This window comes from Heterodontus francisci, chromosome 30, assembly GCF_036365525.1.
Source record: "Heterodontus francisci isolate sHetFra1 chromosome 30, sHetFra1.hap1, whole genome shotgun sequence".
NCBI classification, from domain to species: domain Eukaryota; kingdom Metazoa; phylum Chordata; class Chondrichthyes; order Heterodontiformes; family Heterodontidae; genus Heterodontus; species Heterodontus francisci.
Window position 1 is genome coordinate 53,439,280 of NC_090400.1, and position 14,454 is coordinate 53,453,733.

Genomic DNA, 14,454 nt, shown 5'->3' on the forward strand with positions numbered 1-14,454 from the left:
GGCCCATCACAGCTTCCAGTGCCCGGGGGGCTTTATCTTGCAGCTCCTTTGGGTTCTGCCGCCTCTTTTGAAGGTGCCGTCGTTCCGGCACTTCCTTGTTCACTGAAGAGGAGCTGCCATAGTCTGTCTCAGAAGATAGCCTCCTCTTGCCACTGGTTTGGGTGGTGGCCTGTTCCGCTTTTGGAGGTTTTTTCTTTGTAGTTTTCCTTTGTACCACTTGCCACTGACCTGTTTATCCATCTGCTGCCTCCTCCATTGATTCTGTCTGTGGAAGAGGGGTTTCCGGGCGCAGGGTAGGTGCTGGGTCGCTGGTTTCAGCTGCCTCCCCTTTCTTTTCCTTCTCAGGTTGAAGTTCCTCACTGCAGAGAAGGTTGCTGGTCTCCTTTCCAACACCGGACGCCTTCATCGAACCTTCTCCCGGCCTTTCCTTGGACCTTGCTGCCTGAGCATAACTGAGGCAGCATTTGGGGCAGGTTTTGTAAAGGTGGCCTGCCACACTGCACAAGTTGCAACACTTAGTCTGCTTACAGTCCTTGGTCTGATGGCCTTCCTCCTTGCAGTTCTTGCAAACAACCGTGCTGCAGTTGGCTGCCATGTGACCAGATTTGCCACAGGTTTTTTTTTTCCAAAATATACTTTATTCATAAAAATCTGTAAAAATTACATTCCCAAACAGTTTAAAACAGCATCAAGTCAAAAAATACAAACAGTGCAAAGGTGATCAGTTTCCTTCTATACAATTATGAGTTGCCTCACAACCCTTCCATTTCACATCTGTCCTGTCAGATATATTTTTACAGAAATTTTCCCGATACAGTTCGAGGGGTTTCCCATGGATCCAGCCCCTCAGTTTAGCTTGGTGGGGGGACCTTACACTGTGGTCTTTCCCCATTGAGCCTTTGCTGCGGCTGCCCCAAGCTTTAGTGCGTCCCTCAGCACATAGTCCTGGACCTTGGAATGCGCCAGTCTGCAACATTCAGTGGTAGACAACTCTTTGCGCTGGAAGACCAGCAAGTTTCGGGCAGACCAAAGGGCGTCTTTCACCGAATTGATAGTCCTGCGGAAAACTCTGGGATTTTTTTTTTTTTTTTTATTTCCAAAATATACTTTATTCATAAAAATCTGTAAAAATTACATTGCCAAACAGTTTCCAAACAGCACCAAAAAATACAAACTTTGCAAGGGAGATCAGTTTCCTTCAATACTGTCATGAGTTTCTTCCCAACCCTTCCGTTTCTCAATTGTCATGTCAATTACAGTTTTATATTTACAGCAATTGAGAATATTAACGATACAGTTCGAGGGGTTTCCCATTGATCCAGCCCCTCAGTCCAGCTTGGTGGGGGAACCTTACACTGTGGTCTTTCCCCATTGAGCCTTTGCTGCGGCTGCCCCAAGCTTTAGTGCGTCCCTCAGCACGTAGTCCTGGACCTTGGAATGTGCCAGTCTGCAACATTCGGTGGTGGACAACTCTTTGCGCTGGAAGACCAGCAAGTTTCGGGCAGACCAAAGGGCGTCTTTCACCGAATTGATAGTCCTCCAGCAGCAGTTGATGTTTGTCTCGGTGTGCGTCCCTGGGAACAGCCCGTAGAGCACAGACTCCTGTGTTACAGAGCTGCTTGGGATGAACCTTGACAAAAACCACTGCATCTCTTTCCACACCTGCTTTGCAAAGGCACATTCCAGGAGGAGGTGGACGACCGTCTCTTCCCCAGCACAGCCAACGCGGGGGCACTGTGCGGAGGGGGCGAGACTTCGGGTGTGCATGAAGGATCTGACGGGGAGGGCCCTTCTCACCACCAGCCAAGCTACGTCTTGGTGCTTGTTTGAAAGTTCTGGTGATGAGGCATTCCGCCAAATGACTTTGACGGTCTGCTCGGGGAACCATCCGACAGGATCCACCGTTTCCTTTTCCCGTAGGGCCTTGAGGACATTCCGTGCAGACCACTGCCTGATGGACCGGTAGTCAAAGGTGTTTTTCCTCAGAAACTGCTCCACGAAGGATAGGTGGTACGGCACGTCCCAACTGCACGGAGCGTTCCGCGGCAATGTGACCAGGCCCATCCTTCGCAACACCGGGGACAGATAGAACCTCAGCACGTAGTGACACTTGGAGTTTGCGTACTGGGGATCTACACATAGCTTGATGCAGCCGCACACGAAGGTGGTCATCAGGATGAGGGCCACGTTGGGTACATTTTTCCCGCCCATGTCCAGAGATTTGAACATCGTGTCCCTCCGGACCCGGTCCATTTTAGATCCCCAGACGAAGCGGAAAATGGCTCGGGTGACTGCCACGGCGCAGGAGTGGGGTATGGGCCAGACCTGCGCCACGTAGAGCAACAACGTGAGCGCCTCGCACCTGATGACCAGGTTCTTACCCACAATGGAGAGAGATCGCTGCCCCCACATGCCCAACTTTTGTCGTACCTTGGCTACTCGCTCCTCCCATGTTTTGGTGCACGCCCCGGCACTTCCGAACCAAATCCCCAGCACCTTCAGGTAATCTGACCTGACGGTGAAGGGGACAAAGGATCGGTCAGCCCAGTTCCCAAAGAACATGGCCTCGCTCTTGCCGTGGTTAACTTTGGCTCCCGAGGCCAGTTCGAACTGGTCGCAGATGCTCATCAGTCTGCGCACTGACAGCGGATCCGAGCAGAAGACGGCGACGTCATCCATGTACAGGGAGGTTTTGACCTGAGTGCCTCCGCTGCCTGGGATTGTCACCCCTCTTATGCTCGCATCCTTCCTAATAGACTCAGCAAAGGGTTCAATACAGCAAACAAACAAGACCGGGGAAAGAGGACAGCCCTGTCTGACTCCAGATTTGATCGGGAAACTTTCAGATTCCCACCCGTTGATTGACACTGCGCTACTGATGTTTGTGTAGAGCAGTTGGATCCAATTGCAGATTCCCTCCCCGAACCCCATTTTGGAAAGCACGTCCATCATGTAGGTGTGCGATATCCTGTCAAAAGCCTTCTCCTGGTCCAGGCTGATGAGGCAGGTGTCCACCCTCCTGTCCCGTACGTAGGCGATCGTATCCCTGAGTAGCGCGAGGCTATCAGAGATCTTCCTGCCGGGTACAGTACAGGTCTGATCGGGGTGAATCACCAGCTCCAGAGCAGACTTGACTCGACTGGCTATGACTTTGGACAGAATCTTGTAATCAACATTAAGCAGTGAGATGGGCCGCCAATTTCTGATTTCTACCCTCTCCCCCTTCTGCTTGTAAATGAGGGTGATGATGCCTTTTCTCATGGATTCTGACATGCTACCGGCCAGGAGCATACTCTCGTATACTTCCAGCAGGTCCGGGCCGACCCAGTCCCACAGGGCCGAGTACAACTCGACCGGTAAGCCGTCGCTCCCGGGAGTTTTACTCGCCTCGAAAGACTCGACGGCCTTTGTCAGCTCGTCCAGAGTTAGCGGCTTGTCCAGTCCCTCCCTCCTGCTGTCATCTAAGACCTCTGTGATAGATGACAGGAAGGACTGGGAGGCTCTGCTGTCTGTGGGCTTCGCGTCATACAGCCCAGCATAAAAGGATTTGCTGATCCTTAGTATGTCGGACTGCGAAGACGTTACCGAGCCATCTTCTTCCTTCAGGCTGCTGATAACAGAGCTCTCTCTGTGTACCTTTTGGAAGAAGTAACGCGAGCACGTCTCATCCTGCTCGATGGAGCGGACTCTGGACCGGAAGATGATCTTGGAGGCCTCCTTGGCAAAGAGCGAGGCCTGCTGGCTCTTCACCTCTTGGAGGTCCTCCTTGACCTCGACCCCCATTGACTGCAACCGGAGTAGATTTTGCATAATTTTCTGGAGTCGGGACAGTTCCCTCTGTCTCTCTCTCGCCTTCTGAACACCTTTGTGGATGAAGAACCTCTTGATGTTCTCCTTAATCGCTTCCCACCAGTGAACTGGAGACTCAAAGAGGGGTTTCACGGTCCTCCAACCATTGTAATCCCTTTTGAGTTCCTCAACGTTCTCTGGGGTCAGCAGTGTCGCATTGAGCTTCCACGTCCCTCTGCCAACCCGCTGGTCGTCCTGTAAGTGACAGTCGGCCAGTAAGAGGCAGTGGTCGGAGAAGAACACCGGCTTGACGTCGGTGGATCCGACCGTGACAGCACGGGACACAAACAGGAAGTCAATCCTGGAACGGGCAGACCCGTCCGATCTTGACCATGTGTATCTGCGCTGCGCTCCGTCTGCAGGTTTGCTGAAGACGTCGTGCAGTTTGGCATCTTTAATTGTTTCTATTAGGAATCTGGACGTAGCGTCCAGTTTGCTGTCGTCACTGCCGGATCGTCCAGCCGCATCGATGATGCAGTTGAAGTCACCGCCTAGGATGACCGGCCTGGACGTCGCCAGCAGCAGTGGGAGCTGCTGGAAGACGGTCAGCCGCTCGCTGCGTTGTACCGGGGCGTACACGTTGATCAACCGGAGCGGAGCGTTGTTGTACATCACGTCTGCTACGAGGAGGCGGCCGCCCACCACCTCCTTAACTTCGGAGATGGTGAAGTTACCTCCCCGCAGCAGAATACCCAGGCCGGAGGAACGGCAGTCATTACCCCCCGACCAGATCGATGGCCCGTGGGACCACCATCGCGACCACTGCCTGTAGGTGCTGAGGTGTGGTATTCCACACTCCTGCAGAAACAGTAGGTCAGCTTTGACCTTGGCAAGGTAATCCAAGGTTGAAACACATCGCGTAGTCGATTTAATGCTACGCACATTAATGGAAGCAATTCTTACACCCATTTTTTTCTAAAAATTAGTTGTTGCTTCCCATACCATTTGTCCTCGCTAGTCCCAGTCCTTCCCCTTCGGGATGTTCCTGCATACCCATCGTGTGCGCAAGCAGTTTCACATTGGTTGGGCTCAGAAACCCCTCCTGATTTTTCATGCAGGGTTTGTGCCGCTCGGGTGACATCGGGGGGGTCTTGTAGGCAGAGAGCATTGGGTTGTCCTCAGCTGCTTCCATCTGTTCCTCCTCGAAAACATCACACTCTGGGCTGCCCAGCGTAGACCAAGAAGCCTCGACTTCCCCCGATAGCGAAGCTGGAGGGAGGATGGATGATGGCTCCACTGGGATCTACCTTCAAGGTCACCTTGACCTGCCGCTTGCTGGTCCAAATCCCAAAGGAGTCCTTGACATCAGTGCTGCTGCCGGCCACCTCGAAGTACCTGGCGAGAAAGGTGAGTACATCCACCACCGGAACATGGGGGTTGTAGAGGTGAATCGTCACCACCCGGTCCCGTTGTGACGGAAGCGTGAAGAGCGGCTCCGCTGTGAGGATCGACAGTGGCGCCTGGTCCCCTTTCTCCTTGAACGCCTTCAGGAACTTGATGCATCCCGCCACGTTCCGGAACGTCACGTCGAAGTATCCACTGCTGGGGAAATCCTGCAGGCAGAAGATGTCCATAGCTTGAAATCCGCAGCAATCGAAGAGAATTTTCTTGATGAAGAAGGTGCGATCGACCGGTGCATCTCCTTCCTTGTCCTTCACGACCACCTGAACGGTGTTCCGCACTCCCTGGCCCGAAGCTCAAAGATTGGTTATCGCCATTTTACTCAAAGTCTACCCAGGATCAAAAGGCAATGATCATGGTTTCTTCTCTGCCAAGTAAGCACTGATAAGAACAGATACTACACTTGATCTTAGCCAAAAGGCCGCTGCCTGAGATTGTCACCCACATCCTTCCTGATAGATTCAGCAAAAGGTTCAGTGCAGGAATCGCTTCAACTATTTAACCATGAATAGCAGCGCCCGAGTTCATCAGCGCCGCCCCACCACACTCATATCCTGTTTTGATTGCACGAACTGTCCAGTATTCAGATTAGCAATTGAATTTGAATCTTGTTACAGTTCATTTCTTTTACTCTTCTGCTTCTTTTCTTGTTTAAATATATGTATTCTTTATAGATTTATTGAAAATCCTTCGGATTTATTATGGCTGTGAATTACACATGTGCACTGTGATGTGTATCTCTGGTATTGCCAGGCGAGCTTGGGGTCTTATATTGTTAAGACTATACTCTTAGGGATCATTTCTATAGTTTTTTCCTAGAGAAATGTGTTTCTAAAGTGTTTGGTCTCACAAACCACGAGGAGGATTTATAGTGTTCTCTTCTGAGCAGGAAGTAGACATTGAGTGTTGCTTTTTAGCAGCTGCTCTCTGTCATTGATGAGTGTTCCTTCTCTCTCTTGTGGAGAGCTGGAGGAAGAGAACACAGTCTGAGTGGTTTGCTTTTTAAGGTGCAAAAGATAGTTTTATGATAAGAATTGACACTGTTCCTCTACTCCACTGTAGCAGTGTTGATAGTACTAGAGTAAAAGTTTAGTTTCAAACATAGTTTGGGCCAGTGGTGCCAAGGCCCCTCTCCATCACCTCATTCCTGCATGCTCAGAGTCTCGTCGCCAGGGTACACCATAAACTGAGCATTATGGGTAAGAACCTGGTCATCAGGTGCGAGGCGCTCACGTTGTTTGCTGTACGTGGAGCAGGTCTGTCCCATACCCCACTCCTGCGCTGTGGCGGTCACCTGAGCAATTTTCTGCTTCATCTGGGGATCGAAAATGGACCGGGTCTGGAGGGACACGATGTTCAAACCTCTGGATAAGGGCGGGAAAAATGTCCCCAACGTCGCCCTCATCCTGATAACTACCTTCGTGTGCGGCTGGAAAATTTTTGTTTGCTGTCAAATGTATATGGCATGAAAAATGAAATGGAAGGGTTGTGAGGCAACTCACTCCTGTATTGAAGGAAACTGTATTTTATGACTTGGTGCTGTTTGAAACTGTTTTGTAATGTATTTTTTTACAGATTTTTATGAATAAAGTATATTTTGGAAATAAAAAATGCAATTGAATTTGAATATTGTTACAGTTCATTTCTTTTTCTCTTCTGCTTCTTTTCTTGTTTAAATATATGTATTCTTTATAGATTTATTGAAAATCCTTCGGATTTAGTATGACTGTGAATTACACATGTGCACTGTGATGTGTATCTCTGGTATTGCCAGGCGAGCTTGGGGGCTTACATTGTTAAGACTATACTCTTAGGGATCATTTCTATAGTTTTTTCCTAGAGAAATGTGTTTCTAAAGTGTTTGGTCTCACAAACCACGAGGAGGATTTATAGTGTTCTCTTCTGAGCAGGAAGCAGACATTGAGTGTTGCTTTTTAGCAGCTGCTCTCTGTCATTGATGAGTGTTCCTTCTCTCTCTTGTGGAGAGCTGGAGGAAGAGAACACAGTCTGAGTGGTTTGCTTTTTAAGGTGCAAAAGATAGTTTTATGATAAGAATTGACACTGTTCCTCTACTCCACTGTAGCAGTGTTGATAGTACTAGAGTAAAAGTTTAGTTTCAAACATAGTTTGGGCCAGTGGTGCCAAGGCCCCTCTCCATCACCTCATTCCTGCATGCTCAGAGTCTCGTTGCCAGGGTACACCATAAACTGAGCATTATGGGTAAGAACCTGGTCATCAGGTGCGAGGCGCTCGTGTTGTTTGCTGTACGTGGCGCAGGTCCAGCCCATACCCCACTCCTGTGCCGTGGTGCTCACCCGAGCCATTCATTTTCCGCTTCACCTGGAGATCCGAAATGGACCGGGTCTGGAGAAACACGATGTTCAAACCTCTGGATGAGGGTGGGAAAAATGTAAAATGTCGCCCTTTTCCTGACGACCACCTTCGTGTGCGGCTGCATCAAGCTGTGTGTAGATCCCCAGTACGCAAACTCGTGTCACTACGTGCTGAGGTTTTTTTTCATTCATGGGATGTGGGCGTCGCTGACCAGGCCAGCATTTATTTTTTTATTTTTTTATTTCCCAATATACTTTATTCATAAAAATCTGTAAAAATTACATTGCCAAACAGTTTCCAAACAGCACCAAAAAATACAAACATTGCAAGGGAGATCAGTTTCCTTCAATACTCTCATGAGTTTCTTCCCAACCCTTCTGTTTCACAATTGTCATGTCAATTACAGTTTTACATTTACAGCAATTGAGAATATTAACGATACAGTTCGAGGGGTTTCCCATTCATCAAGCCCCTCAGTCCAGCTTGGTGGGGGGACGTTACACTGTGGTCTTTCCCCATTGAGCCTTTGCTGCGGCTGCCCCAAGCTTTAGTGCGTCCCTCAGCACGTAGTCCTGGACCTTGGAATGTGCCAGTCTGCAACATTCGGTGGTGGACAACTCTTTGCGCTGGAAGACCAGCAAGTTTCGGGCAGACCAAAGGGCGTCTTTCACCGAATTGATAGTCCTCCAGCAGCAGTTGATGTTTGTCTCGGTGTGCGTCCCTGGGAACAGCCCATAGAGCACAGACTCCTGTGTTACAGAGCTGCTTGGGATGAACCTCGACAAAAACCACTGCATCTCTTTCCACACCTGCTTTGCAAAGGCACATTCCAGGAGGAGGTGGGCGACCGTCTCTTCCCCACCACAGCCAACGCGGGGGCACTGTGCGGAGGGGGCGAGACTTCGGGTGTGCATGAAGGATCTGACGGGGAGGGCCCTTCTCACCACCAGCCAAGCTACGTCTTGGTGCTTGTTTGAAAGTTCTGGTGATGAGGCATTCCGCCAAATGACTTTGACGGTCTGCTCGGGGAACCATCCGACAGGATCCACCGTTTCCTTTTCCCGTAGGGCCTTGAGGACATTCCGTGCAGACCACTGCCTGATGGACCGGTGGTCAAAGGTGTTTTCCCGCAGAAACTGCTCCACGAAGGATAGGTGGTACGGCACCGCCCAACTGCATGGCGCGTTCCGCGGCAATGTGACCAGGCCCATCCTTCGCAAAACCGGGGACAGATAGAACCTCAGCACGTAGTGACACTTGGAGTTTGCGTACTGGAGGTCTACACACAGCTTGATGCAGCCGCACACGAAGGTGGTCATCAGGATGAGGGCCACGTTGGGTACATTTTTCCCGCCCTTGTCCAGAGATTTGAACATCGTGTCCCTCCGGACCCGGTCCATTTTAGATCCCCAGACGAAGCGGAAAATGGCTCGGGTGACTGCCATGGCGCAGGAGTGGGGTATGGGCCAGACCTGCGCCACGTAGAGCAACAACGTGAGCGCCTCGCACCTGATGACCAGGTTCTTACCCACAATGGAGAGAGATCGCTGCCCCCACATGCCCAACTTTTGTCGTACCTTGGCTACTCGCTCCTCCCAGGTTTTGGTGCACGCCCCGGCCCTTCCGAACCATATCCCCAGCACCTTCAGGTAATCTGACCTGACGGTGAAGGGGACAAAGGATCGGTCAGCCCAGTTGCCAAAGAACATGGCCTCGCTCTTGCCGTGGTTAACTTTGGCTCCCGAGGCCAGTTCGAACTGGTCGCAGATGCTCATCAGTCTGCGCACGGACAGCGGATCCGAGCAGAAAACGGCGACGTCATCCATGTACAGGGAGGTTTTGACCTGAGTGCCTCCGCTGCCTGGGATTGTCACCCCTCTTATGCTCGCATCCTTCCTAATAGACTCAGCAAAGGGTTCAATACAGCAAACAAACAAGACCGGGGAGAGAGGACAGCCCTGTCTGACTCCAGATTTGATCGGGAAACTTTCCGATTCCCACCCGTTGATTGAGACTGCGTTACTGATGTTTGTGTAGAGCAGTTGGATCCAATTGCAGATTCCCTCCCCAAACCCCATTTTGGAAAGCACGTCCATCATGTAGGTGTGCGATATCCTGTCAAAAGCCTTCTCCTGGTCCAGGCTGATGAGGCAGGTGTCCACCCTCCTGTCCCGTACGTAGGCGATCGTATCCCTGAGTAGCGCGACACTATCAGAGATCTTCCTGCCGGGTACAGTACAGGTCTGATCGGGGTGAATCACCAACTCCAGAGCAGATTTGACTCGACTGGCTATGACTTTGGACAGAATCTTGTAATCAACATTAAGCAGTGAGATGGGCCGCCAATTTCTGATTTCTGCCCTCTCCCACTTCTGCTTGTAAATGAGGGTGATGATGCCTTTCCTCATGGATTCTGACATGCTGCCGGCCAGGAGCATACTCTCGTATACTTCCAGCAGGTCCGGGCCGACCCAGTCCCCCAGGGCCGAGTACAACTCGACCGATAAGCAGTCGCTTCTGGGAGTTTTACTCGTCTCGAAGGACTAGGCGGCCTTTGTCAGCTCGTCCAGCGTTAGCGTCTTGTCCAGTCTTTCCCTCCTGCTGTCATCTAAGACCTCTGTGATAGATGACAGGAAGGACTGGGAGGCGCTGCTGTCTGTGGGCTTCGCGTCATACAGCCCAGCATAAAAGGATTTGCTGATCCTTCGTATGTCGGACTGCGAAGACGTTACCGAGCCATCTTCTTCCTTCAGGCTGCTGATAACAGAGCTCTCTCTGTGTACCTTTTGGAAGAAGTAACGCGAGCACGTCTCATCCTGCTCGATGGAGCGGACTCTGGACCGGAAGATGATCTTGGAGGCCTCCTTGGCAAAGAGCGAGGCCTGCTGGCTCTTCACCTCTTGGAGGTCCTCCTTGACCTCGACCCCCATTGACTGCAACCGGAGCAGATTTTGCATAATTTTCTGGAGTCGGGACATTTCCCTCTGTCTCTCTCTCGCCCTCTGAACACCTTTGTGGATGAAGAACCTCTTGATGTTCTCCTTGATCGCTTCCCACCAGTGAACTGGAGACTCAAAGAGGGGTTTCACGGTCTTCCAACCTTTGTGATCCCTTCTGAGTTCCTCAACCTTCTCTGGGGTCAGCCAGCCAATCAGGTCACAGCTTTCCTGTGACGTCACTTTTTCAGTTTTTTTTCCCCACCCTGCCGAAGCTACCGAATCATGAGGTAAATACTTTATGCTGAAACTTACCTTCCCAGCTGCCCCCTGGCTCGCACTCTCACTGCTACCGTTATTCAAAAAGGAATTGGGACCTGCACGGACCATGACAGCTGGATCCTCCCCCTCCCACTCCAAGTCCCTGTCCAGCCCTGAGCAGATGTCCTGAACCGTGGCACCAGGTAGGCTACACAGCCATTTGGACTCACGCTCTCGGCTGCATAGAACGGTGTCAATCCCCCTCACTATACTATTCCTTACTACCACTACATTCCTCTTTGCTCCCCTACTTGAATGGCTTCCTGTACCACGGTGCCATGGCTAGTCTACTCATCCATCCTGCAGACCTCGCTTTCGTCAACACAGGTTGGGAGCACCTCAAACCTGTTTGACAATTGCAAAGTCTGAGGTTCCTCCACCGCTATCTTCTCGGTTCCTTTACCTGCCTTGCTCACGGGCACATCCTCCTGTCCCTCACTGCTGACCAAAATAGATGACCCTGTTCAAAGAGATGTGACAGTCTTCTGGAACAAAGTGTCTGGGTATTTCTCCCCCTCCCTTATGTTGCGCAGTGTTTGCAGTTCGGCTTCCAGATCAATAATCCTGATCCGGAATTCCTCTAGCTACTTACACTTCCTGCAGACATGTTTGTCCTGGATCGCCTTGGCATCAAAAAGCTCCCACATACCACAGCTGCAACAGAACACCTGTCCTGTCATTGTTAGTTATGCTATTAGTTAATTTACTTTAATTACTTTCTTAATTAACTTAGAATAATTCCTATGTATAGTAGAATTTACTGTGTTTATGATACGCTAGTAACACCTACAACAGAAGTTATACTTTTCTTGAATATACAGGTATATAAACCTTTCTACTGGTAATAAACCTTACCAGTGCTAATAAAGCTTTGCCAATACTAATAAACTTTATTACCATTAGTAAACTTTACGAATACTGATAAACCCTACCTGTTACGACCAGGTGAGATAAGGGTCTGGGGTTCCCTCTCAGCCTTCACCTGGTCCTACCGTAACTGGGTTTAATTTTAAACACACCATTTTTTAGCTCCCCTTAGTGAATCCTTGTTCACTAACTTCCAATTATAAGGCAAATAAACTGTCCAAACCAGGTTTTCTTACGTTTAAAGAAAAAAGGTTGGACTTTATTAAACTTAAACTTTAATTTGGTTAACGCCTACGGACATGCGACGTGCCCATACTAGCATGCATACGTGATACACGGATGTAGATAGAATCAGAAAGGAACAGAAGAAATAAAGTGGAAAAGTTTGAGGCAATATCTGAAGATGGTTTTGGTTACTGTTTTCGAAATCGCTGTAAAATTCTTGATTGTAAGTAGGTCTTGCTTTTTGTTGGGGCCCAGTATTCTTCTTAAACCTTGTTCGATGTAGGAGACTTTTCTCTCTTGAAGTTCATGTGTCCTCAGTGGGACCAGAGGCTTGTGAGATGAGAGCAGACAGGAGAGGTCTTCTCACTCCAGGAGCAAACAGTCTTCCTCAGTTCAAAAACTCTGTGGCTAGTTCAAAAAACCCTGGACCAGCCAGTTATTCATGTGACCAGCTGGTTTAACCAGTCCTGGCTTTTGTGGATTGTATCACCTTAGCAGTCTCTGGAATGCTCTTCCTTACACGGCACAGTGGCGCAGCGGTTAGCACCGCAGCCTCATAGCTCCAGCGACCCGGGTTCAATTCTGGGTACTGCCTGTGTGCAGTTTGCAAGTTCTCCCTGTGTCTGCGTGGGTTTTCTCCGGGTGCTCCGGTTTCCTCCCACAGCCAAAAGACTTGCAGGTTGGTAGGTAAATTGGCCATTATAAATTGTCCCTAGTATAGGTAGGTGGTAGGGAAATATAGGGGCAGGTGGGGATGTGGTAGGAATATGGGATTAGTGTAGGATTAGTATAAAATGGGTGGTTGATGGTCGGCACAGACACGGTGGGCCGAAGGGCCTGTTTCAGTGCTGTATCTCTAAACTAAACTAAACTAAACTACACCTTCAATGTCTGGTGATCAAAATCCATTGTGGGTTGAATGTGTCAGGGAATGGTCCTTGTGTCTCCACAAGCACTGTCTGTTAGTATGCAAATGTTTTTCAGCTAAGTGTCTGGCAGCCCTTGTAACAGGCCTTCTCTTCTTCCCAGCAAGTTTAAAATCAATGTTCATATGACAAAATTAATATGCCTCATTCTTGGCAGGTGGGGGCCTGCATGACACTAATAATACTTATTACAGCTTTTGTATGTCAGTCTTCATCGCCATCCTTGCCATACTCCCCTGTCACTCTGTGGCCTGACTCACTGAATTCAAAATCCTTATCATTCACAAATACCTGCATGGTCTCATCCCACCATAGCTCTTGTGCCTCCACCAGCCCTACAGCCCACCTCATTCACAGTCCTCTAACTTCTAACTTTGTCTTTCCCCTTTCTACTCTTCATTTTAAGTGGCAGAGTCTTCAGCTGTTTTGGCCTTGCTGTCTGGAACTTCCTCTCGAGGTGCCTCTCTCACTCGCTTCGAAAGCTTCCTCTAAACTTCTATCTCTTTGACCATTCTATCGTTCATATCCTTAAGCTGTCATTGTTACTCAGAGTCTCTTTCTCCTGTATGAAGGGACTCTTTCTAAGTCATAACTTGCATTTAAGTAGCACATTTCATGACCTCAGGATGTCCCAAAGCACTTTACAGCCAATTAGGTACTTTGCAAGTGTAGTCGCTGTTGTAATTTTGGAAAGCACAGCAGTTAATATGCTCACAGCAAGCACCCAGTAACAGCAATGAAATAAATGATCAGATCACCAGTTTTAGTGATGTTGGTTGAGGGATAAATATTGGCCAGGACACCAGGGGGAATTCCCCTGCTCTTTTTGAAATAGCACCGTGGGATCTTTTATGTCACCTGAGAGGGCAGACGGGGCATCGGTTTAACGTCTCATCCAAAAGGCAGCATCTCTGACAGTGCAGCACTCCCTGGGAGTATCAGCCCAGATTTTGTACTTAAGACGCCAGAGTGGGACTTGAACACACAGCCTTCTGACTCAGAGGTGAGGAAGTGCTATCCACTAAGCCTTGACTGAAGCAGCCAATGGAACCATTTTAGCTGTTGACACATTGCTGCTACAGCAACTGTTGGATACCATAATTAGCCTCTGTGTCTCCTGGATAGAGAGTAAAACAAAATCATACCAGGTTCCCATTGCCAATGTCTGTCCAGTGATTCCTGCTGAGAATTGTGCAATGACGAGGCAAAACATGGAATCATCACCCTTTGTGGGGACAGAGTAGGTTCCTTTCTGGACTTCAGTACTGCTCCCATGAGAACCTGGTGATAAATTTATTCATGTGATTACATTGCCAGATTCCATTAGCAGCAGCCAAGTAGTACATCTGGCGGAAAAAAAGTCATATGCAGCAGGCTAAGAGGGGAACAAAACAGAAGAATCACTTTTCCAATGAATTAACAGTGATCTCAAAACAGCTTCAGAAAAAAAGTGTATTGACCATCTGCACAGTTCATTATACAGTAGTATTTTATCAGCTAGGATCAATAATCTTTTGAGTGCTGGACAGATAACACTTATCTTGCAGCCCATGCATCTTAAGTTGCTAAGCTTCAGAGCCCATTTTTATCGAGAG

The 14,454-nt window shown here is 49.3% G+C and overlaps 2 non-coding genes across 2 annotated transcripts; both read left to right on the plus strand.

Annotated features, from left to right (window-relative positions):
• The first annotated feature begins 6,027 nt into the window (after nt 1-6,027).
• LOC137346913 (small nucleolar RNA U3) lies at nt 6,028-6,245 on the plus strand. Its single transcript, XR_010968818.1, has one exon. It is a non-coding gene; the product is annotated as a small nucleolar RNA U3 (small nucleolar RNA).
• Nucleotides 6,246-7,048: 803 nt separating this feature from the next.
• On the plus strand, nt 7,049-7,266 carry LOC137346910 (small nucleolar RNA U3). Its single transcript, XR_010968815.1, has one exon. It is a non-coding gene; the product is annotated as a small nucleolar RNA U3 (small nucleolar RNA).
• The last annotated feature ends 7,188 nt before the right edge of the window (nt 7,267-14,454 follow it).